The sequence below is a fragment of the Hyperolius riggenbachi genome, chromosome 1 (assembly GCF_040937935.1).
Source record: "Hyperolius riggenbachi isolate aHypRig1 chromosome 1, aHypRig1.pri, whole genome shotgun sequence".
Lineage (NCBI taxonomy): Eukaryota > Metazoa > Chordata > Amphibia > Anura > Hyperoliidae > Hyperolius > Hyperolius riggenbachi.
Genome location: NC_090646.1, coordinates 293,511,700 through 293,539,272, shown reverse-complemented (window position 1 = coordinate 293,539,272; position 27,573 = coordinate 293,511,700). Strand labels below are relative to the sequence as shown.

Sequence of the window (27,573 nt, the reverse complement as noted above, 5' to 3'; positions counted from 1 at the left end):
CACGCCAAATGCTCAGATCTCAGTGACACATATGTATAACAGAAAAATACTAATAATAACTACAAAATTGATGAAAAGAGTCCATTATCCTGAATACACTTAAAAATTAAGCCTAGAATCTTGTAGTGCATCCCCCACCCCCCCAAAAAATGCCCTCAGACTCAGTATAGTTAGGTAGGTAGCCAATCATAGGTGCCCCCACTATAAGAAGTCAGGTGTAGTTAGAGCAGGGCTACAAGGAAATGGGCCTGGTACACACCATGCATTTTCCCATCAGATCAACAGGAACTTTGCCATCACTCTTTAATTTCCAGCATGTCTGATCTGCTTCTGGTTGAGAAAGGGTTCAGTTTTTGAGATTAGTACTGCACATTGAAAGCAGATTACACAAGCTGGAAATTATCGAATGGTGGGAAACTTCCTTGTTGACCGGACTGGAAAATTGTAAGAGCTATACCCAGCCTTAGGGTGAGAGTTGTAGTCGCAATTAGAGTACACAGATTTTTTAGAAGATACAAATGACAGAGTGGGCTCTAGAAAGTCAGCTGTTCATTTTTCTTGCTTGGAAAAAAATATAGTGTTCATGGACAATGAAGTGGTTTCAATCAGTCGTGGGGTGGGGGGGAATAGCATTGCGATCACTAATGCTCAGGCATTGGGGGCCCGACAGGATGGATCCTTAACGACCCATGATGTCCGAGCAATATACATGGTCAGCTGCTGTACACAGATAACTATAAGGGCCCGTTTCCACTGGAGCGGAAACCGCTCCAAATACACAGTTTCCCCGCAGGCAAATTGTGCGGGGAAACTCTGCCATAGGAAACTATGGTGCCGCCGGCCGAATCGCTTACCCTAGCGATTCGGCCGAAATTGCCCACAGATTTCGCGCGGGGCTGCGAATCCCATAGCCGTGCATGGCACGGCTTCTGGGATTTGCCTGCGTTCCCACACACCCGGAAGTGCCGCCGTGCGTCTCGCTGACGCGTGCGGTACAAGTGGAAAAGGGCCCTAATGATTGTCGCATGTGTGTACGCAGCTTTACTGTGTGTCAAGCGCACACGACCTAAGAGTGTGTGTGGTGTGCGTGTATGAAGTGTGTATATGAAGTGTGTGGTAGTGTCTGTGTAGAGGGTGTGTATTACCTAACCTCACAAGCTGCCAGCTTCTGTTTTTCAAACAAGTTCTTTGCTGTTGCTGGAAAGCTGACTGGAGTGACATAGGGTGTCTTTTACTGACTTCTGCCAGCCACTGAGTTAGCAGCTAGCAAATTGCCTTCAGGCTCCAGCCCTCTTCTCACATATTGCTTAGCTTTAGCAGCTTTCTCTTTTCCATCCTTATCAGAGGGGGACATAGGCGTTGAGACAGGCCTGGCCAGGATAAACACACTTCACTGCACGCCAGCCAGGGTCAAGACTTCAGGTCAGGCAAGAGACTGGGAGCTGAGCTATGTGTTCTCTCTCCGGTGCAGAGAGAGATCACTATCTGTGAATCTGTTTTACCAGTCCGGGCAGTTATTGCTGGAGTCACTGAAGCCAATGGAGCACACAACCCAAGAGGAATCTGCGCTGCCTCTACGGGAAGCCTGGAGGTTTGATCTCCAGCACCCAGCCAATAGCGAAAGAGCCCTGACTCACAGGCAGCTACAGCCACGGTACAGTTTCAGGCTGGTTTGACTGAGCTGCCTGGGGCCGGGGCTGAGAGAATCGAGCGGCTGCTGTGATGCTGTACATTTTTAGTAAATCAAAGTTACCACTGCCAGCCGGCCCTGATTGTCTGAGGTAGCGACGACCTGGGGGAGGGGGGGGGGGGGGAGGTTAGGAAATGCCACACTCCAAGAGGCAGCGTCGCAGTAGTTTACTGGTCTTCGCCCCCATCACCCCCAGCGGCACCAGGGGGCGGAGATACCATGTGATGCAGACGGACTCAGCCAGAGCCCACAGCAGCCAGATAGATAAGAGAAACATATGCGGCCAGGGCGGCAGCCGGCAGGGCAGGAGCGCCCCCTGGAAGCCGGCGCCCTGAGCGATCGCTCAGGTCGCTCAGGTCAAAGGCCGGCCCTGGGTCCTCACACAAGCCTAGGCCGGTGAAAGCTCACAGAAGATAATACAGAAAAATAATAGAAGTTATAGGTCAAATCAGGCAGCAGTTGGGCAAAGTCGGGACCAGACAAAAAGCCAGGACTGATGGCAGACGCAGCATGGTCATAGAAGTAGATAAGGTTGTCAACAGGAGATAAAAATACAGTAACAAAAGCCTAGACAAATAGCACAGAGCTTTCTTATAGTGAATCTGCTCATGAAGTGTGCCTAGTAAGACAATAGCATATACAAATATTAGATGTCATGAGTGATAATAGGACTTTGCCAGCTGCCTGTATTTTTCAAGCAAGCGGTTATGAAGACAGCGGTTGTGACAAAGTAATTCATAGAGGATAAAGTGGCACACAGTATCCATAACAATAATATAAAGAGAAAACATTTGTTTTGAGGAACTTCCCAGCAGAAGTTATAATGTAATTGGCTGGCCAAGACAAAAACATATGGTCCAATGAGCCCATATCTGATTGAAATGGTGCATTTTGGATCTTAGCTTGTAGGAAATATTCTCCATATGATAAATCCCCCAAATTTTGTTTAATAAAGTGGACAATGGAGGTAGAGGACTTTTCCAAAAAACTGGTGGCTGCACAGACAAAGGCAACAACTTTTTTCAGAAGCTTGTAGAGACCAAGGCACCAGCTGCATTTTTTTTGTTTCTTAGATCTGCAACATTTTGGTTTCATTTTTTAAGGCCCTAACATCTGAATGTGGTCAAGGAAGAGGAATTGTTTTTTGTCTCTGTAGTTCCTCCTCAGTGTATGTATGACTTTTGCATAGTTACATAATTAGTTGGATTGAAAAAAATGGTGTCCTTTGAGTTTAACCAGAAAATATGGTACAACACTTGCCTGCGCTCACACATATCTTAGTTGATTTGGAGTAAGAAAAAAAAAACCTACGAGGCTTGTATCAATTAGCCCTAAAAGGGAAAAAAATCCTACCTGACTCCAGGTGGCAGTCAGATAAAATCTCTATATCAACAGGAGGATTACCTAGTAATTATAGTCATTGATGTCCTTTAACCACTTGAGGACCGTGGGCTTTACCCCCCTTAAGTACCAGGCACTTTTTTTCCATTCAGACCACTGCAGCTTTCACGGTTTATTGCTCGCTCATACAACCTACCACCTAAATGAATTTTGGCTCCTTTTCTTGTCACTAATAAAGCTTTCTTTTGGTGCTATTTGATTGCTGCTGTGATTTTTACTTTTTATTATATTCATCAAAAAAGACATGAATTTTGTCAAAAAAATGCTTTTTTTAACTTTCTGTGCTGACATTTTTTAAAATAAAGTAAAATTTCTGTATACATGCAGTACGAAAAATGTGGACAAACATGTTTTTGATTAAAAAAAAAACCCATTCAGCCTATATTTATTGGTTTGGGTAAAAGTTATAGAGTTTACAAACTGGTGCAAAACGTGAATTTTCCCATTTTAAAGCATCTCTGACTCTACTGACCCCCTGTCATGTTTCATGAGGGGCTAGAATTCCAGGATAGTATAAATACCCCCCAAATGACCCCATTTTGGAAAGAAGACATCCCAAAGTATTCACTGAGAGGCATAGTGAGTTCATAGAAGATATTATTTTTTGTCACAAGTAAGCGGAAAACTACAGTTTGTGACAAGAAAAAAAAAAGTTTCCATTTCTGCTAACTTGTGACAAAAAAAAAATGAAATCTGCCACGGACTCACCATGCCCCTCTCTGAATACCTTGAAGTGTCTACTTTCCAAAATGGGGTCATTTGTGGGGTGTGTTTACTGTCCTGGCATTTTGGGGGGTGCTAATTTGTAAGCACCCCTGTAAAGCCTAAAAGTGCTCATTGGACTTTGGACCCCTAAGCGCAGTTAGGCTGCAAAAAAGTGCCACACATGTGGTATTGCCGTACTCAGGAGAAGTAGTATAATGTGTTTTGGGGTGTATTTTTACACATACCCATGCTGGGTGGGAGAAATATCTCTGTAAATTACAATTGTTTGATTTTTTTTACACACAATTGTCCATTTACAGAGATCTTTCTCCAACTCAGCATGGGTATGTGTAAAAATACACCCCAAAACACATTATACTACTTCTCCTGAGTACGGCGATACCACATGTGTGGCACTTTTTTGCACCCTAACTGCGCTAAGGGGCCCAAAGTCCAATGAGTACCTTTAGGATTTCACAGGTCATTTTTGTTTCAAGACTACTCCTCACGGTTTAGGGCCCCTAAAATGCCAGGGCAGTATAGGAACCCCACTAATAGCCCCATTTTAGAAAGAAGACACCACAAGGTATTCTGTTAGGAGTATGGCAAGTTCATAGAAGATTTTATTTTTTGTCGCAAGTTAGCGGAAATTGATTTTAATTGTTTTTTTTCACAAAGTGTCATTTTCCGCTAACTTGTGACAAAAAATAAAATCTTCTATGAACTCAACATACTCCTAACGGAATACCTTGGGGTGTCTTCTTTCTAAAATGGGGTCATTAGTGGGGTTCCTATACTGCCCTGGCATTTTAGGGGCCCTAAACCATGAGGAGTAGTCTTGAAACGAAATGTCGCAAAATGACCTGTAAAATCCTAAAGGTACTCATTGGACTTTGGGCCCCTTAGCGTACTTAGGGTGTAAAAAAGTGCCACACATGTGGTACCGCCGTACTCAGGAGAAGAAGTATAATGTGTTTTGGGGTGTATTTTTACACATACCCATGCTGGGTGGGAGAAATATCTCTGTAAATGACTATTGTTTGATTTTTTTTACACACAATTGTCCATTTACAGAGAGATTTCTCCCACCCAGCATGGGTGTGTGTAAAAATACACCACAAAACACATTATACTACTTTTTCTGAGTACGGCGGTACCACATGTGTGACACTTTTTTGCAGCCTAGGTGCGTTAAGGGGCCCAACGTCCTATTCACAGGTCATTTTGAGACATTTGTTTTCTAGACTACTCCTCACGTTTTAGGGCCCCTAAAATGCCAGGGCCGTATAGGAACCCCACAAGTGACCCCATTTTAGAAAGAAGACACCCCAAGGTATTCCGTTAGGTGTATGGCGAGTTCATAGAAGATTTTATTTTTTGTCACAAGTTAGTGAAAAATGACACTGAAAAAAAAACAATAACAATCAATTTCCGCTAACTTTTGACAAAAAATAAAATCTTCTATGAACTTTCATACACCTAACAGAATACCTTGGGGTGTCTTTTTTTCTAAAATGGGGTCACTTGTGGGGTTCCTATACCGCCCTGGCATTTTACGGGCCCAAAACCGTGAGTACTCTGGAAACCAAATGTCTCAAAATGACTGTTCAGGGGTATAAGCATCTGCAAATTTTGATGACAGGTGGTCTATGAGGGGGCGAATTTTGTGGAACCGGTCATAAGCAGGGTGTCCTTTTAGATGACAGGTTGTATTGGGCCTGATCTGATGGATAGGAGTGCTAGGGGGGTGACAAGAGGTGATTGATGGGTGTCTCAGGGGGTGGTTAGAGGGGAAAATAGATGCAATCAATGCACTGGGGAGGTGATCGGAAGGGGGTCTGAGGGGGATCTGAGGGTTTGGCCGAGTGATCAGGAGCCCACACGGGGCAAATTAGGGCCTGATCTGATGGGTAGGTGTGCTAGGGGGTGACAGGAGGTGATTGATGGGTGTCTCAAGGTGTGATTAGAGGGGGGAATAGATGCAAGCAATGCACTGGTGAGGTGATCAAGGCTGGGGTCTGAGGGCGTTCTGAGGGTGTGGGCGGGTGATTGAGTGCCCTAGGGGCAGATAGGGGTCTAATCTGATAGGTAGCAGTGGCAGGGGGTGATTGATGGGTAATTAGTGGGTGTTTAGGTTAGAGAACAGATGTAAACACTGCACTTGGGAGGTGATCTGACGTCGGATCTGCGGGCGATCTATTGGTGTGGGTGGGTGATCGGATTGCCCGCAAGGGGCAGGTTAGGGGCTGATTGATGGGTGGCAGTGACAGGGGGTGATTGATGGGTGATTGACAGGTGATCAGTGGGTTATTACAGGGAAGAACAGATGTAAATATTGCACTGGCGAATTGATAAGGGGGGGTCTGAGGGCAATCTGAGCGTGTAGGCGGGTGATTGGGTGCCCGCAAGGGGCAGATTAGGGTCTGGTCTGATGGGTAACAGTGACAGGTGGTGATAGGGGGTGATTGATGGGTAATTAGTGGGTGTTTAGGGTAGAGAACAGATGTAAACACTGCACTTGGGAGGTGATCTGACGTCGGATCTGCGGGCGATCTATTGGTGTGGGTGGGTGATCATTTGCCCGCAAGGGGCAGGTTAGGGGCTGATTAATGGGTGGCAGTGACAGGGGGTGATTGATGGGTGATTGACAGGTGATTGACAGGTGATTGACAGGTGTTCAGGGGGATAGATGCATACAGTACACGGGGGGGGGGGGGGGCTAGGGAGAATCTGAGGGGTGGGGGGGTAATCAGGAGGGAGCAGGGGGCAGTTTAGGGAATAAAAAAAAAATAGCGTTGACAGATAGTGACAGGGAGTGATTGATGGGTGATTAGGGAGGTGATTGGGTGCAAACAGTGGTCTGGGGGGTGGGCGGGGGGGGGGGGTCTGAGGGGTGCTGTGGGCGATCAGGGGGCATGAGGGCAGAACTCAGTGTACTTGGATGCAGACTAGGGTGGCTGCAGCCTGCCCTGGTGGTCCCTCGGACACTGGGACCACCAGGGCAGGAGGCAGCCTGTATAATACACTTTGTATACATTACAAAGTGTATTATACACTTTGTATGCGGCGATCCGGGTGCTAGTAACCCACTGGCGCTTCCGAATGGCCGGCGGGTTACAGCGCAGGGGGGCGGAGCCAGTCCCTGGCGGAGGATTGCGTCACGGATGGCGCGATCGCTCCGCCCATGCCCCTACAAGGACCGCCGCCTCTGGGCATGAGCTGGTCCTTGCGAGATCCACTTTCCGGCCGCCCCTGTGCAGTGGGCGGTCGGTAAGTGGTTAAGGTGCGTACACGCACTTAGGGACAAAAAGCTCATCTGCCAAACTTTTATATTGCCCTCTGATGTATTTATAAATGTTAATTAGATCTCTTCTAAGGCGCTTTTTCTCCAGACTAAATAAGTCCAGTTCATTTCATCTTTCCTAGTAAGTGAGACATGCCATTCTTCTCAATTTTGCTGCTCATCTCTGCACCTGCTCTAAAACTGCAATGTCCCTCCTGTAATGTGGTGCCCAGAACTGTATTCCAAATTCCACATGCGGCCTTTGGCAATTTTGGCTTCTCTCCTACTCTGGCCCTTCAGTTAATAGGCCTAGAAACTATAGAAGGTTGCTATAGACATCAAGTGACCCATGGTATTTTAGCAGCTCTGCAGAGGTCTTCATCCAACTGGAAGTCCACTGCTGGTACAACGTAATATAAAAATGGAGCGTTTGATTAGGGGCAGGTAATCTTCTGACCCTAACCTTTTTACCATTCCCAATTTCTGGTTATCTTACTTAGATCCTGTCTGATTTACATACCCTCTAAGTAGGTCAAGATGGGCGCATCACAAAATCAAGAACCTCATTCCCCCAGAAGATCTGCCAATCTTAGTTCATGCCTACATTACATCCCGACTGGACTATTGTAATGCTCTCTACACCGGCCTTCCAAAAAAGGACTTGTACCGCCTACAGCTGATACAGAATCAGCCATATACCGGCTGTATCCTGCGCCCTAGTCTCCCGGCGCCAATTCTTCTTGTACACTGTCCTGCACTCCCATCAATGGCTACCTATAAAGTGGAGGATTCTATTCACGATTGTCCTACTGACATTTAAAATCACTACATAATCTGGGGCCTGGATACATGGAAGAAATGTTGCAGCTGCGAAGCAATCCCTGCAATCTCAGATCCACAGGTTGTAATAATCTAATCATATCCAGAATCCACCTGAAAACTTTTGGTCCAAGAGCCTTCTGTCATGCTGCTCCCACACTATGGAACTCCTTACCTCAGCTGATCAGGACAGCTCCATCTCTAGACGTGCTTAAATCCAGACTGAAAACCCACCTGTTCAGTTTGGCATTTGCAGAAATATAATTTTTGTTGTGTTAATACTTAATCCTACTAACAATTACTGAATCTGAGAGAGCCTATAGAAATGTTATTGTTATTGTGATGTTTAAGCATTGATCCACTTGGTTATTTGTTCGTTAGATTTTACAGTTCTGAGTTTTTATGTTCTCATTATTATTACTTTGTGATTGTGTTCCAGCATGTACTACAAGTCGTGTACGCAGGATATCCACATGACTGAGTTGTTCAGTTCAGATATTTTGACTTGGCCAAAATTGGCTTCTCAAAGCCTTTCGGAGGTCCATCTAGAGCCCACTGGCTCCGTTATGCTGTCATTTTAGCTCCCTCGTGTTCCTTTATATATAAATCCAGCCATAGGATATATCCAGCCATAGGAATTCAAGTAAACGAATGTATGAAGTTCCCTTCCCCTGTTAGAGTATTGTTCAATTAGAGAGACATGCATGGTTGCAAGCTGATTGTCCCATTTTTGATGCACAGTATCATTTGTTTGACGTACATGAATGCTGTTTAGTGTTCTAAATGATTAATTATTATGATTTTTTGTATTCACCATTTCAATAATTTTTTTTTCTGATTATGTTTGTGAGAAATTTTATAAAAATGTATGATGGAAAAAAATTCTACATGCTGTTGCACACGAGAGCTAAACAGGGGCAAGTATTATGCTAAAATCCCAAGTTTTTATTTCCCTTTAAGTGTATCCCAAAATTGTATTTGCTGTATTTGCTTGTCTTTGATTACAGTTAATTAAGTTTTATAATCAGAATCCATTTGTGCTTTTGCACAACACTACAAAACTTAAAGTTAACCTGAGATGTAAAAAAAGAAAAATATACATACCTAGGCCTGTTCAGACTCATCGGTCCCTCGCCATCCTCCCGGTAATTTAGCCAGTCGGGGGGAACTCTGTATGTGTGGCTCTGCAGTGCGCACCCTCATCTCACTCCTGGTACCGGTAGCATTCTGCGCCTGCTCCCAACTAGACTGCGCCGACTGGCTGAATTACTGGGCTACCTAGTGGAGGATCCAGGTGGCCCGGGAGGATGGCAAGGGGCAGACGAGCCTGAACAGGGCTGGAGGAAGCCCCAGTTAGTGAGTTGCTTGGAAAGACTTGACACGTCTTGCTGCATAGCATTTTTGCATATGGACTGCTTGTAGTTTAATAATGTTACCACTTGTGATGCTGCTCATAATATGGGACTAATGATGAATATACCCCACTCTACTGACTGTGCAATCAACCTGTGGTAAAATCGCATGGAAATAGCTTTTTGCACACCATATGAATATTTGCAAAGTTGAACTGTGAAAAAACATATACAATTCTTTGCCTTTGATATCTGCACTTTCTCATTTATTCAAAGGAACTTTCAATTCAAGGCCTTGGTAAAGAGACTCAGAGGTAGTAGTTAACTAGGTTCAACTGGGCATGCAAAGCCCAATTGCAGTCATTAAATTAATCACATTGTTATATGGAATCCAATTGCCCATACTGTGGTTAAATATATGCAAATGTGTCCTGTGATGGGAAAGGGGTCTGTTTTTAAAGTTTTTAGAGGGGACAGCATTGTTTCTGGTGATTAACACAGAAATACATTGTTGCAACTTTCTGCATAAGTGGTCTGTATTCAGCTTGGGGTGGCCCATGCTTCACTCCCCTTTCTGTGTTGCTCCCAAGTTGTGCTCATTTGGCAGACTTTGAATGACATGCATGGACGCAATGCGTTACAAGGTAGGTCTATCCTGTGGGAGATGGTGTGGACGGCTCTTCCTGGCACTGGCCATGCTTGGAGGGCCGCCTGCGCTTCTCAGCCTCTTCACCCCCCCGTGCAGCTACAGGGTCTCTAAGCAGTGAGAGGGTTTGGAGCCCTGTCCATGCTGCCCCCGTTTCGTGGGGGCATGGGGGGCCTCCTCGCGGCGCCCCTGGTAAGGTGCTAAATGTGACTAATCCCCACAGGGCATAGTTTTGCGGTGTGATTAGTTAAAAGACCTTGCATATTCTGGCAAGTGAAAGCAAATGCAAATTTGCACAAGCAATGCCTCTTGGTTAAGCCAATTAGGACAAGTTTGCAAAGCCAGATATATCAGGTTCCACTTAGTGTTTGATGCACAAACTTTTAACTCTTGTTGTGAACCCATACATCAGATGATGTATGGGCAGATCAACCAAGAGAAAGATCTCTCTCTGATTGGAGAGAGATCTGTTGCCTACCCATACACCACAGGCCGATTCCTGATCGATTTCAGCATGAAATCTCTCGGGAATCAGCCTTGTGACACAGCATCTGACGTCTCACCGCTGTCCCCTCTATTGTAAAATGTGTCCCAGTGCCCCATGCAGTATACTTTACATGTCGGTGTCTGCCGCTGGCTATGCGCTTCGTCCTCCAGAGCTAACGACACACACGTTAACACTGTTAAGGACACGCACCCGATTGAGCATGTTGGTCCTACATCTCACAGTATGTCCGATTGATGCATGCATATACATGCATACATCGTCAATCGGGCATGCTCTTTACAGCATATTGTGAAGCTTCGTATACACTTTAGATGCTTCTCTGACAAGAATCTAGCATGTGTATAGCAGCCACTAAACCACGTTGGTGCGTTAGTAAGCAATCTGCCTAGTGGGTCTACTCATCCAAGCATTGTCCCAGGGCATTGTTCTTCCCACTCACCCTATCCACTTTGTGCCACTTGTGCCACTCCATTAGTCCTCTGCAAAGTAACACAAGGTTTTGCTAGCCCGGTGGTCAGCACCGCATATGTCCTCAGCCCTGTACAGTTGTCCGAGGGACCGAGTCCCAATCTCTGCCAGTAACAGTCCTCACACCTGTGTACAAGGATTTAACTAGTTAACCACTGAGGGGTTTTTCCCTTTATGAACCAGAGCAATTTTCACCTTTCAGCTTTCCTCCCTTTCATTCGCCAATAACTTTATCACTACTTATCACAATACAATGATCTATATTTTAGTTACATAGTTACATAGTTATTTTGGCTGAAAAAAGACATACGTCCATCGAGTTCAACCAGTACAAAGTACAACTCCAGCCCGTCCCCCACATACCCCTGTTGATCCAGAGGAAGGCGAAAAAAACCCCACCAGGCATGGTCCAATTAGCCCCAAATGGGAAAAATTCCTTCCTGACTCCAGATGGCAATCAGATAAAATCCCTGGATCAACATCATTAGGCATAACCTAGTAATTGTAGCCATGGATGTCTTTCAACGCAAGGAAAGCATCTAAGCCCCCTTTAAATGCAGGTATAGAGTTTGCCATAACGACTTCCTGTGGCAATGCATTCCACATCTTAACCACTCTTACTGTAAAGAACCCTTTCCTAAATAAATGGCTAAAACGTTTTTCCTCCATGCGCAGCTCATGTCCTCTAGTCCTTTGAGAAGGCCTAGGGACAAAAAGCTCATCCGCCAAGCTATTATATTGCCCTCTAATGTATTTATACATGTTAATTAGATCTCCTCTAAGGCGTCTTTTCTCTAGACTAAATAAACCCAGTTTATCTAACCTTTCTTGGTAAGCGAGACCTTCCATCCCACGTATCAATTTTGTAGCTCGTCTCTGCACCTGCTCTAATACTGCAATATCTTTTTTGTAATGTGGTGCCCAGAACTGAATTCCATATTCCAGATGTGGCCTTACTAGAGAGTTAAACAGGGGCAATATTATGCTAGCATCTCGAGTTTTTATTTCCCTTTTAATGCATCCCAAAATTTTGTTCGCTTTAGCTGCAGCGGCTTGGCATTGAGTACGATTATTTAACTTGTTGTCGATGAGTACTCCTAAGTCCTTCTCCAAGTTTGATGTTCCCAACTGTATCCCATTTATTTTGTATGGTGCTAGACCATTGGTACGACCAAAATGCATGACCTTACATTTGTCAACATTGAATTTCATCTGCCATGTATGTGCCCATATAGCCATCCTATCCAGTGATGGATTTTGTTTTGTTTTTTTTGCCACCAACGAGGCTTTGTTTGGGTGGTACATTTTGCTAAGAATTATTTCATTCTAAATGCATTTTGATGGGAATAATAACAAAAAAATGAAAAAATTCATTATTTCTCCGTTTTCGGCCATTATATTTTTATAACAAAACATGCTACTTTGGATAAAAGCCACAGATTTTATTTGTCCATTTGTCCAGGCTATTACAACGTTTAAATGATGTTCCTAGTACAATGTATGGTGACAATACTTTATTTGGGAATAGTTATATTTTTTTCAGTTTTGCATCCATCACAATTACAAGCCCATACATATTAAAAATCTGAGTTCCAAAGGTAACTATGTATATATTTCTTATGTCATTTTAAAAAAAATACAAATGCATTATTTTGGTGCCTATGGAAGAGTGGGGGAGGTAGGGAGTTAATCTTAATGGGGATTTATGTATTTGTATTGCATATAATATGTTAGGCTGTAATTTAATATTTGGCAACTAGATGAGCCCCCCCCCCCTCCCCCGTGTTTATTTCTTCTGTGTACTGAACATTACACAGAGTAAGTAAAGTTTGTATGTTTTCACTTTCATCAATGACCACTGGCATCTCATTGATGCCGGTAATCATTAATTACAGGCATTTAGATCAATGAATGGGAACTGTGTGTGGAGGGGTTGATCCCCACCTTTTTTTTTCCTTATCTACAGAGAGCGACTTTTAATCCTGAGTGAGGACAGGTCTAATCTCCTCACCTGCCTGTACAGTGGTTACCTATGCGGTAACCCACACTTGTGAGTATATACATTATATACCTTTCATTTCCACTTCACTTGTTTTGCATACTACACTATATTGGGCTCTCGGTGTTCCCTCTTCTATATCACCAGGATCCTGCACATCTGATTCTGTGCTGCTGTCCTCCATAATCCGCTGTGCCACCTCAGCCGCTGTCATTTTTCTTTTACCTGCTGCAGAGGATACCATTGCTCTGTAAGGAATCTGCAAGGAATCTTCAATAAATAACCTGGAACCTGCAAGGGATCTGCCAGGAATCTACAAGAAAGAGCCTGCAAGGGATCTGCAAGAAATCTGCAATAAAGAACCTGCAAGGGATCAGCAAGGATTGTGGAAGAAGTAATCTGCCAGGAAACTGCAAAAAAACCCCTGCAGAGAAGCAGCTACAATTATTAACAAAAATGCAGAATTGATTCTGCCACTTCCTGCCAGCGCTGGTTGCGCACTTCCGGTTTAGGGGAGGGGGTTACCATCTGTGTGGGCATGTAGTTTTACATGCCCACTAAACATGGGGACAGAGATCGGGCTTTGCTGGGGGCCAGATTTGCCTGCAAACCGCCGCTGAAATAATGTCCCGCATAGCGGGACATACGACAGGAACAGGAAATTTGTGATTCCCCGCTATGCGTGACATACGAGTGGAAAGGGTTAAGAAAGGAATAAATGTCAAATGGAGAAATTATACACCGGTAGGATTTGACTCCTATAATGTTTACATGTTCTGAAGGTAAACTATGAGATTATGAACAAACAAAATTATTATAAACAATAAAGCATAAACTAAGTATAGCTGCAAATATTTCCAAAATATATACCAGCAAGCAAAGAGAGAAAAAGAAGTATTGTTTGCTATAAAAGGTTATTGTGCTATTGTTGAGGTACTCCATGGCCAGGCATACTGCTGAAATGGTCTTTGTATTTGCACTTGAAGAAGCAGATGCTATTTCCGTAAAACATATGTAAGGCTGATTAAACAGCTATTGTTGTCAAAATGGACTTTATTTTTTTTTTATCACAAAGTATAGAATTTTGATTTAAACTTCTCCAAAAATGCAATTCTGATACATTTAATTCTATTAATAAATGATTGTGCTTAAATATAGCTATTTATTTCCATTATTCATGCAGTCATTTGCATTAAGTTAATAGCTTATTTTTCTCTTCTTTTTTATAATTTGCCAGTACAAAGCTGCATAACAGAATAACATTATAACAAAGAATCAGCATGGTGCATGAAAGAGAGACCATGTCTAATTAACAGGATCAGTTTTTTTGAGGAGGTAAGTTCAGACTTGGATACTAGGAATGCTATTGATGTGATTTATTTGGATTTTGCTAAATTTTATACTGTTCCATATAACAGCCTGGTACAGAATGTAAGATTGTAAGGCTTAGGGGGAGACTATATGCGCTGATTAAAGCATATAAAACAAAGGATATCTGTAAATAAAACATATTCATATTGTGTTGGGGTGTGCTGCAGAGACCAGTTCTTTTCAAGTTTTTATGAACAGCCTAAAGAGGAACTTTAACCCAGGATTGAACTTCATTCAAGTCAGTAGTTGATACCCCTTTTCTCAAATAGAGGCCAATCAGAGGCCGGGGATCGCCGATCACCTTTACGGCACTGCTGCGACAGCGCCGTAGGATGTAGGATTTCTTCCCCGCGTGTTTACATTTCGCCTACGAGCCGAAATGAGAAAAATATACAATTCAAAAAAATAAAGTGAAAACTTAGAGACACTGAAGCGTGTTTTTTTTTTTACCTTAGTTTGGTATGCATCCATCTCCAGCATTAAATTCCAAGCTGATTCGCTGCATTCCCACGGCAGAACAAGTTATTTATGTCCCTGAAATAGCCCAGCAAAGTACCAAGACTTTCCAGGTCATATATTTTGCTGCTAGGAAGAGGCAGAGCTGTGCACAGAAGCACTGCCTCTTCTCCAGTCAATCTCCACTGATCTCCACCTCTCCCCGCCCCTCTCAGCCTTCTTCAACTGAGAGGGGCGGTGAGAGGTGGAGATTTTTAAACAACATAATGTAAGTCAAAGTGTTCCCTTTATTTTTTTGAGTAGTGCTGCCCATAATTATTCATACCCTTGGCAAATTTTGACTTAAAGTTACTTTTATTCAACCAGAAAGTCTTGTTTTGATGGGAAATTACATAGCTATCTCCCAAAAGATAGTAAGACGATGTACAAGAGGCATTATTGTGGAAAAAAACAAAACATTTCTCAGCTTTTATTTAGATTTGAGCAAAAAGTGTCCAGTCCAAAATTAATCATACCCTTCTCAATAATCAATAGAAAACCCTTTATTGGCTATTACAGCAATCAAACGCTTCCTATAATTGCAGACCAGCTTTTTGCATGTCGCCACAGGTATTTTTGCCCATTCATCTTTAGCAATGAGCTCCAAACTTTCAGGTTGGAGGGTCTTCTTGCCATCACCCTGGTCGCTCCCTCCACATATTCTCAATTGGATTCTGTAACGATTGTGGAATTCTCTCCGTGATCAGCGCACAAGACGTGCGCTGACACTGCGGAAATCCTCCACAAGCGTATAATTTGAGGGAACCCAGCAAAAGGTGCAACGCACCTGTAAAGGGAAATTCCTGTCGGCAGATGGAGCTGTGGAGTGCAGAGGAACAGCTCCTCTGCCCTGCCACAGACGCCAGACAGGAATTGTACGAAGGGAAGAAACACAGGGCAAGATAGCCCTGAAAGAGAGAGATCAAAGCGACAGAGGGTATGTGTGTCCACCAATCTAGTCACCACCCTGCGACGATGAACACACAACCAGGAAGATAAAGTGAGAAGGCAATCGCCAGAGATGGCGATTGCTAACAGCGACACAAGACCGAATAAGCACAGATGAGGAATGTATGTATGTCCACCAATCTAGCCGCCAACCTGCGACGATGGACACACAACAGAGGAAACCAAGTGTGAACGCAATCGCCTGAGAAGCGATTGCGAAAGAGAATGAGCACAGGGACAGAATGTATGTATGTGCCCTAATCTAGTCGCCAACCCGCGACGGTGCACACACAACAGCAGAAACGAAGTAGGAACGCAATCACAAGAGAGGCGATTGCCAGAGGTGACACAAGGCTTAAGCAAGACAGGGCATGAGAGTAGCAAAGGCACAGCAAATCATACAATGAGAAGATAAGGAAAATAACAAATGCTAAAACCGCACTCATTCGTAACAGCGAACGCGTTTTCTGCGCGGTCTCCGCGTGATAAGCACAACAGAGACAAGTACGCCTAACTAACCACCGACAGACAAACATGAAACAGAGGACGCGAGCGCTTGCTTAACGGTTACCTCACCGAGCCTCCAACAAGCGTTCGTAGCAGACAAGACAGATACACGAAAACAGGAATAAGTGAGAGATACGATCCACTGCTCTTTCCGCCAGAGCGAGTGTGATCCAAGTAAGACAAAACAGATGAGATAGCTGGTAGCAACCGCTGCTCCAGCTATACTGCAAGAACAAAGATCAGAACGACTTCCTGTCGACCACCGCTGGGACAGGACAATCGCAACAGACAAACAAAACAGATATGCAATCCTAACTGCACTAGGGAACCTGCCTAGTGCAGTCCCAGGAATTACTCTAAGCTAATCTTTAAACAATGAGCAAGGCTGACACTCCAGGAGTGTTTCACAGGACTAACCCTTATGACCAGCGAAGTACTGTGGGATCACATGGTATATATAGAGCAAGCCTACAAAGAATGTGGCTAGGCAATTTGCATGACAAACGTATGCAAATTCCTCAGCAGCAGCAAGCTGCAAAACTGACAAAAGGTCTCTCTTCCAGAGACCTGCAGAATGCAGACCTGAACAGTGGTCAAAAAGCTGCCAGCCGCCAGCCGAGCGGATCATCACAGATTCAAGTCGGGACAGGGGTAGTGCGCGAGCACTCGTGCCACAATTTCAATAAAATTTGTTTAAAAAAAAAAAAAGTGGTGAAGAAATGGTTAGCAGACAACAGCATTAATGTTTTGGGTTGCTGTTGTCTGCTAACCATTTCTTCACCACTTTTTTTTTTTTTAAACAAATTTTATTGAAATTGTGGCACGAGTGCTCGCGCAACTGTGGTAATGGTTACATTAATACTCACATATAATTCTTTAACATTTCACCTCCTATGAATATTAGATGAGAATTCTTCACAATATTTTATCCGAAAAAGTAACCCTATCCCACCCCCCTTATTCTCCCCACCCCGTCACCATCTCATATTAGAGTAACAAAAAAAATTCTATTGTAATAGGATCCAGCAAGTCGCAGCCAAAAATTTTATGTAGGATAATTCTCCTAGAGTTTTAGTTTACCCAGTTCACCTAGTAGATCTCTCTTGGCGAACCAAGATGTATACTTATATGGCAGTGGTCCTCAAACTAAGGCCCGCGGGCCGAATGTGGCCCCCTGAGGCTTTTTTACTGGCCCTCCACACACAAAATGTATTACTTATAGATGCGGTCAGCTACATCTTTAAATATTGTTGGTACGCATATAAAATAGCAGTGCTGGCACCACCCATCCACATGGACGCCAGAAATCACATTCCACATCAGGTGACACTGCTGTCCAATTGGTCTGCAGCTTGTCACCTGGGTATGCTTCACTGTCTGGCCCGCCAAGACTTATACATCATTTTATGTATACTCCGGCCCCCCAGCAGTCTAAAGTATGTTGACCCGGCCCTCGACCCAAAACATTTGGGGACCCCTGTTATATGGGGTCATAATATTGTGAATTTTGGTTGTTGTAAAGGAGTGGATAATAAAATATTTCCAAGTCCGAAAGAATCGTTTTGTCATTTTCTCTTTGTGCATTTGTGTCTCTATATTATCAAGGTGGAGCATGTGGAGGAGTTCCTGTTTAACGTCCCAAACTGTTGGAGGACTGGAATAGATCCACTTATTATATAACTCTTTACGTGAAGCAACTATAATGACATGCGCTAGGGGAAGCAGGCCTTTTTTCGTAGATGTAAACATATTCGATGAAGTAGCCGTTAAATCATGAAAATTAAACAAGCATAATTGAGGTGTTAGGTCGATCTTACACTTGCACATATCCAATATATATTTCTGGATCTTTTCCCAATAGAGACTTACTACTTTGCATGACCATAAGCAATGAAACATGTTGGCATTCTGAACAAGGCACTTGGGGCAACATGGCCGATAATCTGGAGGTGGTGTTTTGTACTTGATGTTGAATGCATATTTGGCATGGTGCATAATTTTAAAGTGTGATTCCCTCCATGATTCATCTAAAATTAGTGACCTAATTAAGTTATTCCCCTCTATAATTCGAGCGCTCAGGTTTTCACTCTGGCCCAGGAGGAAAAGTTATGGGTAGAATTTTTCTGAATTTTGGATAAGGACATTTTTGGTCTCTGGGGGCTAAAAAAATTATCGAACAGATTGACATTCATGTTGCTTCCCAAGCCAGTTACCAATTATTTCAGTTGTGCAAAGTACAAGAAATGTGATTTGGGAATGCCATAAAGGGCTCTTAGTTCTAAGAAGTTATCCCACCTGTTTTTTTTTAAAGTACCATAAGTTCCCAAGTTTCGAGATACCTTTTGCTTCCCATGTTAGAAAACCACTCTGGGAGACACTAGGTGGAAAACCCGAATGCCCCCACAATGGCATATATTTGGATATTCTGGCCTGTTGCTTGAAGAGAATCTGTAGTTCCTTCCATGTAGCCCAGGTATCCCTGACCATCCTGCTGTGTTTAAAGGAGTCATCAGGGGAAAAAGTCTAAAATAAGTGGCACTTACCAGGGGGCTTCCTCCAGCTCCAAGCTCCCAGGACGCCCTTCTGCCCGCAGCCATTCACCGCAGGTCCGTCCCAGTCCCTGGCGATGACATCAGAGCGACCTCCAGGTCGCTCTGTACTGCGCCTGCGCGAGCTGCGCTGTCAATCACCGCCACGTGGGCCGGAGCGGACTGCGCAGGCGCAGTCGTAGCGGAGGAAGCCCCCGGTAAGAGTGGAGTGGAGCCGGAGGAAGCCCCCGGTAAGTACCACTTATTTTACACTTTTTCCTGGGCCCTGATGACTCCTTTAAGGCGCAAAGGAAGATCCTTATAAGAGGTATGCAGGTCTGCCAGAGAAAGCCAGGGCTCCATGAAAGCACTTTCCAGGTCATAGTTAGAATAAACACTGGATCATCTTTCCCAGTCCCTAATGTGTCTAAACAAACATGCCAAATTATAGTATCTAATATTGGGTAGGCCCAGCCCTCCCCAGTCCTTGGGTAATTTCAATTTTGCATAAGCTATTCTAATTTTGCGACCTCTCCATAGAAACTTGTTAAAGGCTCTCTCCATCATTTGGATATCTTTATGCTTTACATGTAAGGGGATCGTTTGGAGGGATATAATATTTTGCCAAAGCACATGGACTTCAGGATTACGGCTCTGCCCATAAGACTGATTGGTAAATTCTGCCAATGTTCTAGTTTTTGTTTAATATGATTGATGAGAGGTACATAATTTAAATTATATAGGGAGTCAGGGTCTCTTGTGAAATTAATTCCCAAGTACGTAACTTATTTTGTAATGGGTATTGGTGAATCTATCATTAGGTTAGGGAGTTCTGTGCGGGAAGAAAGGCATAACAATTCACTTTTATTTAAATTGATTTTGAACCCACTTAAAGAACCCACAGAGTTGATTATATTCAGTGCTCCATGCAATTCTTCATGTCGTTTGGCCATGAATAAAAGTACGTCATCTGCAAAAGCAGCTTGAGTTACATTTTCTCTGCCTATTGGGATGCCTGTGATTTGATCGTGTAACAATCGAATCAAGGGCTCCAGGGCTAGGTTGAATAGTAAAGGCGATAAGGGACACCGTTGACGTGTACCTTTTTCTAAAATAAAGCGCGGTGAGAGAAAACCTGAAGTATCGATTTGTGCACTTCTGTTATCCTGCAGGGCAGATATAAGATTACAAAAGGAACCCTGAAAGTTCATTCTTCACCACTTTCGCTGTGTGTTTTGGGTCATTGTCATGCTGAAATGTCCTCTGGTGCCCAAGGCCAAGTTTCTCTGCAGACTACCAGATGTTGTGATTGAGAATCCTCATGTAATGCTCTTTTTTCATGGTGCCGTTTACTGTGATTAGGTTCCCTGGTCCATTGGCTGAAAAACATCCCCAAAGCATTTGGTTCCCACAACCATGTTTGACAGTGGGAATGGTGTTCTTTAGGTTGAATGCTTCTTCTTTTTTTACACCAAAAGAAGGAAACATCATTGTGACCAAACAATTCAAATTTTGTTTCATCTGACCATAACACAGAAGGCCAGAAGTCTTCTTCTTTGTCCAGATGAGCATTTGCAAAGGCCAAGTGAGGTTTAGTGTGCCTTATCTGGAGAAGTGGCGTCCTCCTTCGTCTGCATCTGTTGAACCCAGCAGTGTCCGTTGGATTGTCTGCCTTGAGACATTGCCACCAGCAGAGTCCAGATTCACCAGTATGGCCTTGATGGTGATCCTTGGATTCTTTTTCACCTCTTTCACTATCCTCCTGGCCAGCACAGGTGGCTTCCGACCACGTCCTCTGAAATTTTCCACAGTGCAGAACATCTTGTATTTTGGACTGTAGCCACTGAAACTTGAAAACATTTAGAAATGGCCTTGTAGCCCTTTCCTGACTTGTGAGCAGCTACAATGTGCAGCCGCAGGTCCTCACTGAGCTCCTTTGTCTTAGTCATGACTGTCCACAAACCAACTTCAGAGAGCTTTTTTTCACCTGTTGAGTTGATTAAAGCAGCTGTTCCCAATTAATCAGGGTAATTAGGATGCTTTAGAACAGCTTGGACTATTTGTGTTGGTAGAGAATTTTGGATTTTTCCACAGACTGTGACAGTTTGTGAAGGGTATGAATAGTTCTGGACTGGACACTTTATGCTCAAATGTTAATAAAAGCTGAGAAATGTTCCTCCCCCCCCCCCCCCCCCCAAATAATGCCTCTTGTACATTGTCTTATTATCTTTTGGGAGACACCTCTGTCATTTGCCGTCAAAAAAATACTTGCTGGTTGACTAAAAGTAACTTTAAGGCAACATTTTTCCACAATTTTGGTTCTCAAGTCCTCAGACAATTCTCTTCTCCTCTTTCTGTTGCCCTTGCTTAGTGTGGCACACACAGACACACAATGCAAAGACTGAGTGAACTTCTCTCCTTTTTATTTGCTTTCAAGTGTGACTTTTAAATTGCCCGCACCTGTTACTTGCCCCAGGTGAGTTAAAAGGAGCATCACATGTTTGAAACAATCTTATTTATCTACAATTTTGAAAAGTTGCCAATAATTTTTTTCAGCCCATTTTTGGTGTTTTGTGTGACATTATGTTCAATTTGCTTTTTTTTCCTCCCTTTTTTGTTTTGTTCCAATACGCACAAAGGGAATAAACGTGTGTATAGCAAAACATGTGTTACTGCAATACTTTTATGTGAGAAATACATGATTTTCTGGAAACATTTCTATGATGCCAACAATTTCAGCCATGACTGTACATTCAATTCAACCAATTCTTCATGAAGATGACATAATACATGGTTTGGCTTGAAGTGATAATATATTAATTATGCTTTAGGCAAGGACACTAGTCTGTTTTGGGCCAGAGGCACCCTTCATCAGTCCTTTAAAGTAAAACAGATTCTCCTCAGACCAATCAACTAGAATCAGGGCTCTGTTGTACAAGGTGAAGCGTAATAAGACATCTGTTCCAACCAGATGCTGCTATACACCATCCTAATGGCCAGGGGCGAGATCCACTATGCAGCTGTGAGGGTTCCACGGTGTATTAGAATCAACAGACATGTCACTATATCCTCTGGATGTTAATAAAAGTCAATGACTTTTAACCAGTTCACCACTGAGGGGTTTTTCCCCTTGTGGACCAGAGCAATTTTCATTTTTCAACACTCCTACCTTTCATTCGCCAGTAAATTAATCACTATTTATCACAACAAAATAATCTATATCTTGGTTTTTTTGGTCACCAATTAGGCTTTCTTTGGGTGGTACATTTTGCTAAGAATTATTATTATGTTTATATATATATATATATATATATATATATATATATATATATATATATTTTATTGAAGAAAAAGCAGTTTTTAACATACAATTGATTTCCACAGGCTCCTTTCACATCTAACAACGCGTGCAGGAGCCGTTCTCCTGCACGTGTTTACTAGCCTGCGGCTGTCGTCGGGAATCTGTGGTGCGACAGTAGTATTAATTAACCCGACAGGAAAACGCCGATTCCCGACGAGAAACAGCTCCCAGGTGCGTCGTACCGCAACACATCGAAACGCAGCGTCGGGTGTGAAAAGTAAAATGAAAGTCCATGGACTTTCCTTTTACTTTGGTTAACGCAAAGTATAGACTTTGCGTTAAAATGCTGAAAAAGGGCTCTGATGTGAAAGAGCCCACAATAGCCACACTTTTCCTTCCTTTTAACATTTTTTGATGAAGATACACAAACCCAAAATTCCACCCAAAAACCACATCCCCCATCCTCACCTCCACCCACTTCACAATTCCCAATAATCAATACCCAGTCATATTCACCATGAAACATGTAAGAGATCCCCCCCCCCTTATATATCAATACTATACTCTTAATCAACAGAGACATTACTCCCAACCTTCATCAAATCCCTATATTCCACTAACTCCTGAAATTCACACCATTTTCCCCACTAAACCTTATACACCCCCAACTCATCCTTCTGTAGAGCAATCTGATTTTCTATATTCTTAACCAAATTAACTTTAATTATCCACTCTGTCATAGTAGGAGGACTCTTGCATCTCCATTTAACTGGAATTAAACTCTTGGCAGCTATCAATAACTGCGGTATAATCATTTTTTTTTAAATCTATTAATAGGAATAGATGACCCATGTAACAACAGCCTCACAGGATTCCATTCTTCACACTCCTCACACAATCTATTAATACAATCCAACACATCCTTCCAAAACTTTACAATAACTGGACACTACCATACTAAATGTATCAAAGTACCTTTTCATCCTCTCCAACATCTATCAGTCACCCCACGATACATAACTGCCAATTTTTCTGGAATTCTATACCATCTGGTCAATAACTTAAAATTTGCTTCTTTTATCCTAGAACTAATTGAAGTAGCATGGGCTAATATGCATATTTTCCTTTTTTGACTATTATTTAAAGAGACGCCAAGATCCTCCTCCCATTTACTTAAAGGAGTACTATCGATTGAAACGACTTTTTTTTTAATACTGTATATTAGTGTACACATTACCACTAGTGCTAGGGGCACTTTATTTATTCACCCAGGTCTCTCTCTTGCTATCCCTGCTTAAAAATTCATTTCTCACACAGCTCATAGTAGTTTGGGTCACCCTGAGCTGCTTGGTTACTCTGTCACACAGCTCACAAATATATTTCACTGTGTCACTCACAGCATGCAGCAGACATGAGGAGAAATAGGCTGATCTGAGGTGGTAACAGGTAACTAAATGAGCTGGAATATTGCTGGAATATAACTAGCTATAAACAATAGTCTGTGTTTACACTCAGTCTGGCTGCCTGCTTGTGGTGATTCACTCCAGGCTGCATCCACTTTACAAGCTGCTGAGAGGGGCGGACCACTGTTTACAATTAGCATTATTAGTATCTTTATCAGTCAAGAGAAGCAAAGATAATAAACACACATTGCTAGAATCTTTAACCCCTTACCACCATATCAATAAGATTCTTTCAGCAAGGTGATAATTAAACTATAAACTGAGGAGTTGATAGCAACTCCCCTGTGCAGACATGGGCTTAGCCCTCTGGGAGCCCTCAGCATATAGATACATTTGTATCAAACACTGACGGCCAAAACTGACGGAGGATTTTACAGCTGAGAGGAACAGCTGTGTGAGGAATCAAATTGCTCCTAGTACTTGTCCTAATGTGTGCTACAACATACAGCATTTAAAAATAAATGCATACATCGATAGTATTCCTTTAAATAATCAGGAAAAACCTCAATCCCCTTCAAGCTGATATTTTTATGCAAGAGCGAAATCAAATGTCCAGGGGGTGCTTCCAATACAAAATATTTTTCAAAACATGACAACTCCCCACAAAAATGAAAAATTCTCTTCTTCTCCGCCAGGAAGTGTTCTAGCTGTTTATGTCTCCATAAAGCAAACGGGAACTGCCCATATTCTTCTCTTAGTACCTCTAAAGTTTTAATACATCCATTTATCATAATATCTCCTAGGGTTACTCCATCCCCACTCCCCCACAATCCCAAAAAAGCCCCTCTCTTTACCCGGCGGAAAAAAAGAAAACTCCCCAAGAGATGCTAACAATGAGACTACACCCGATCCACTGAACTCTCTATTAACTACATCCCAAACCTTAAACAAATTTTTAATCCAAAACGTAGTCCATTGTGGTATATCTCTGTATTTTCCTGGGAGCCAAATAGCCTTTGCCAGATCTATCCCTACCAACTCCTTTTCAATCTTCACCCAACTTTTCACTTTTCCCCATTTGTCCAATCAAAAAGTCTAGTCATAATACAAGCTCTATAATAAATTCTAAAATCAGGAAGCCCCAACCCACCATTTTCCTTAGAACGTGTCAATCTTATATTATAGCCTTGGTGCTTTTTTCCTCCACACAAAGCTACTAACAATTGATCTCAGGGATCTGAAAAAAGCCGCAGGCACACAAATCGGAGTCATAGACATCATGAAAATCAATCTAGGTAACACATTCATTTTAATAATATCTATGCCCCCAAACCATGAAAAAGACCTTCCTTCCCATCCTTCTAAGTCCCTTTTAATAGCATTTAACAATAGGAGGTAATTAAGGGTAAATATTTTAGATAAATCACTGGGTAGCATAATTCCCAGATATTTAATTGCCTCACTTCTAAATGGAAAGGAAAAATTACTTTTAACTTGATTTAACAATACCGAGCTTAATGATATGTTAAGCGCCTCAGATTTAGAGACATTAATCTTGAAATTTGAAAAAACACCATATCTCTCAAGCTTCCTTAACAAATTCGGTAACGATACCAATGGTTCCAATACATAAAACAAAATGTCATCTGCAAAAGCCGATAATTTATGCTCCTCTTTCCCAATTTTTATCCCATGAACACTCCCAACCTTCTTAAGAGTACACAAAAAAAAATGTCAAAATAAATATAATGGGTGACATAGGATATCCCTGTTCCTTAATTCTTCCAACAATGGTTTAACTGTCCTTCTGATGGACAAAGTCCTCCACGATAAATCAGGATATATGTTAATCGTACTTCCATCCAATTCAATTGGACCAAAGTGTCTGGCTTTCAGCATAATATCTTCCTTATTTGAAAAATGCAAAAGTCTACATATCATGTCTTTAGGACCTCTATAGTCCCCTTTATTAGGCCCCAGAGATCTGTGCACTCTATCAATCTCGATCAATCTATCATCTTTAAGAATGGCACAACATTTTTTTTGCAATTTCTCTTTAAGATCGGCTGAAGCAACATCATCAGAGAGCCCTTTTAATCTAATGTTTTGCCTACGATTACGATTTTCATAATCGTCCAGCTGGGAAATTAGATCATCAAATTTTTTATCATAAGAATTAATTTTAACCAACAAATCGTACACAGACTGCTCCAGTTTTTCCTCTCTGGCCTCCACCGCTGCCACTCTCTGACCAATACTCATTATCTCATTTTTAACATCTAACAATTCTTTATGAAATGATCTTTCCAAACGTTCAATCAATCCCTCCATATCGGACATAGTTGGCAAAGATCTCATCCGCTCACGCCATTCGTCATCTTCCTCCTCCTCCAATTCAGCTTCAGCCAAAGTTTTCCCTTTTCCTTGCTGTTATCTTTTCAGTACCAGAACTTCCACCTACTCCAAACACTTCAGCGTCTGCCTCCTCCATCCTCTCCTCCACATTTACTGGCACCTGCGACTTCACCTCCATAAAATCTCTTATGTCCGCAGTTTGAGCGCTGCTGTCACTTTTTGCCCTCTTTCCTTGTGTCATACCTTTATCAAGGTATACAGGTCAATCGCAGCCAACCCCTCAGCAATCTCCTTTTAGTGATTTTAAAGGCTATACCCTGTCTCACCCTCCTCCACTTTCCGGGCAACACAGTCAGTTAAGGGCAATCACGTCCCCTTGCTCTCTGCTCCACTGACATCCAATTTCTCCACACAGCGCCAGTGCAGGCACTCACTCTCTCGGGCTCACTTTGCTGATCCCCGCTCTGAAACGCCGCCGCTCACATGCGGCAATACACCATTAACTTCCTGGTGACGTGGGAGCAGGGGGCATCCTCCTACATCATCACACTACCGGGGCCCCGCTCATCTCCTCTCTCCCCAGAATTATGTTTTTCTAAATGCGTTTTAATGGGAATATTACGAAAAAAAAATCATTTTTTCAGTTTTCAGCCATTATAAATTTAAAATAATACATGCTACCGTAATTAAAACCCATGTATTTTATTTGTCTATTTGTCCCGGTTATTACACCTTAAAAAAAATTTAATTATGTCCCTATCACAATGTATGGTGACAATATTTTATTTGAAAATAAAGGGTTTTTTTTCAGTTTTTTGTCTGTCACTAATTACAAGCCCCTTTTTTTTTCTTCAAAAATAACAGTAATATACCTTCATCATGATATACATATTAAAAAAGTTGAGTCTTTAAGGTAACAAATTATGTATTTTTTTAAAAATGACTTTTTTTTTATTTTATAAAAGTGTTTTATTTTAGTAACTATGGGAGAGGAGAAAATTGGTTAATTAATGGGTATTTTATGTATTTTCATTGAGGCTGAGAATACACTAGGCAGTGCGGGAAAGGTAGCATTTTGCTGCATATGCGTTTGTGCGTTTCTCCTGCACATGCATTTTTCTTGCATTTTCCATGCGTTTTAATGCGTGTGCGGTTCGCATATGCATTTTTTTTGCGTTCTGCACACATTTTTTAATGGGCTTTATGCAAATCACTAGGAAGTCAACAGGAAGTGGAAATACATCATCAAACTTGAGTTCTTAAAAATAACATAAAAAAACACACTTAAACGCAATACCTCTGCATCACCATTGACTTTTGTTATGTGCGTTTTAGATGCGTTTTGGAAAAAGATGCAGCAAGACCAATGTTTTAAGGGTAGGAACACACTAGGCAGAATTGCATATGCGTTTTCCACTATGTGCAATGGAAAATGCATATGCGATTCTGCCTAGTGTGTTCCTACCCTTAAAAACGCACATTGCAGAATGCAAACATATGCGGTTTTTAATACGGGCCATTGACTTGCACTATGCACGTTTTTGCAGCGTTTTACACAACACCAGCGTTTCTGCCTAGTGTATTCCTAACGTAAATGTGATGTGTATGTAGGTGTCATTTTATTATTTTGCGGATAGCTGTCCCCCACACTTTATTCTGATTGGGTAACTTTTACTTCATACATGCATTATAGGAAATAATGCGTGTATGCTTTCACTTTCTGTTTTGTTAGTGAACACGGCATCTCATTGATGCTGATTTCATTGATTACGGGGACTTAAATCAATGAATGGG

At 42.4% G+C, this 27,573-nt stretch overlaps 1 protein-coding gene across 3 annotated transcripts in view; it reads left to right on the top strand.

The window, feature by feature from the left end:
- The window catches only part of LOC137508077 (fibrillin-2-like), a 710,315-nt gene that overhangs the window by 127,651 nt on the left and 555,091 nt on the right, over window positions 1–27,573 (top strand). For all 3 annotated transcript variants that reach the window (XM_068233727.1, XM_068233729.1, XM_068233728.1), the window contains exon 3: window positions 14,109–14,206. The gene's annotated coding sequence lies outside the window, so the exon portion shown is untranslated. The remainder of the gene's footprint in view (window positions 1–14,108; window positions 14,207–27,573) is intronic.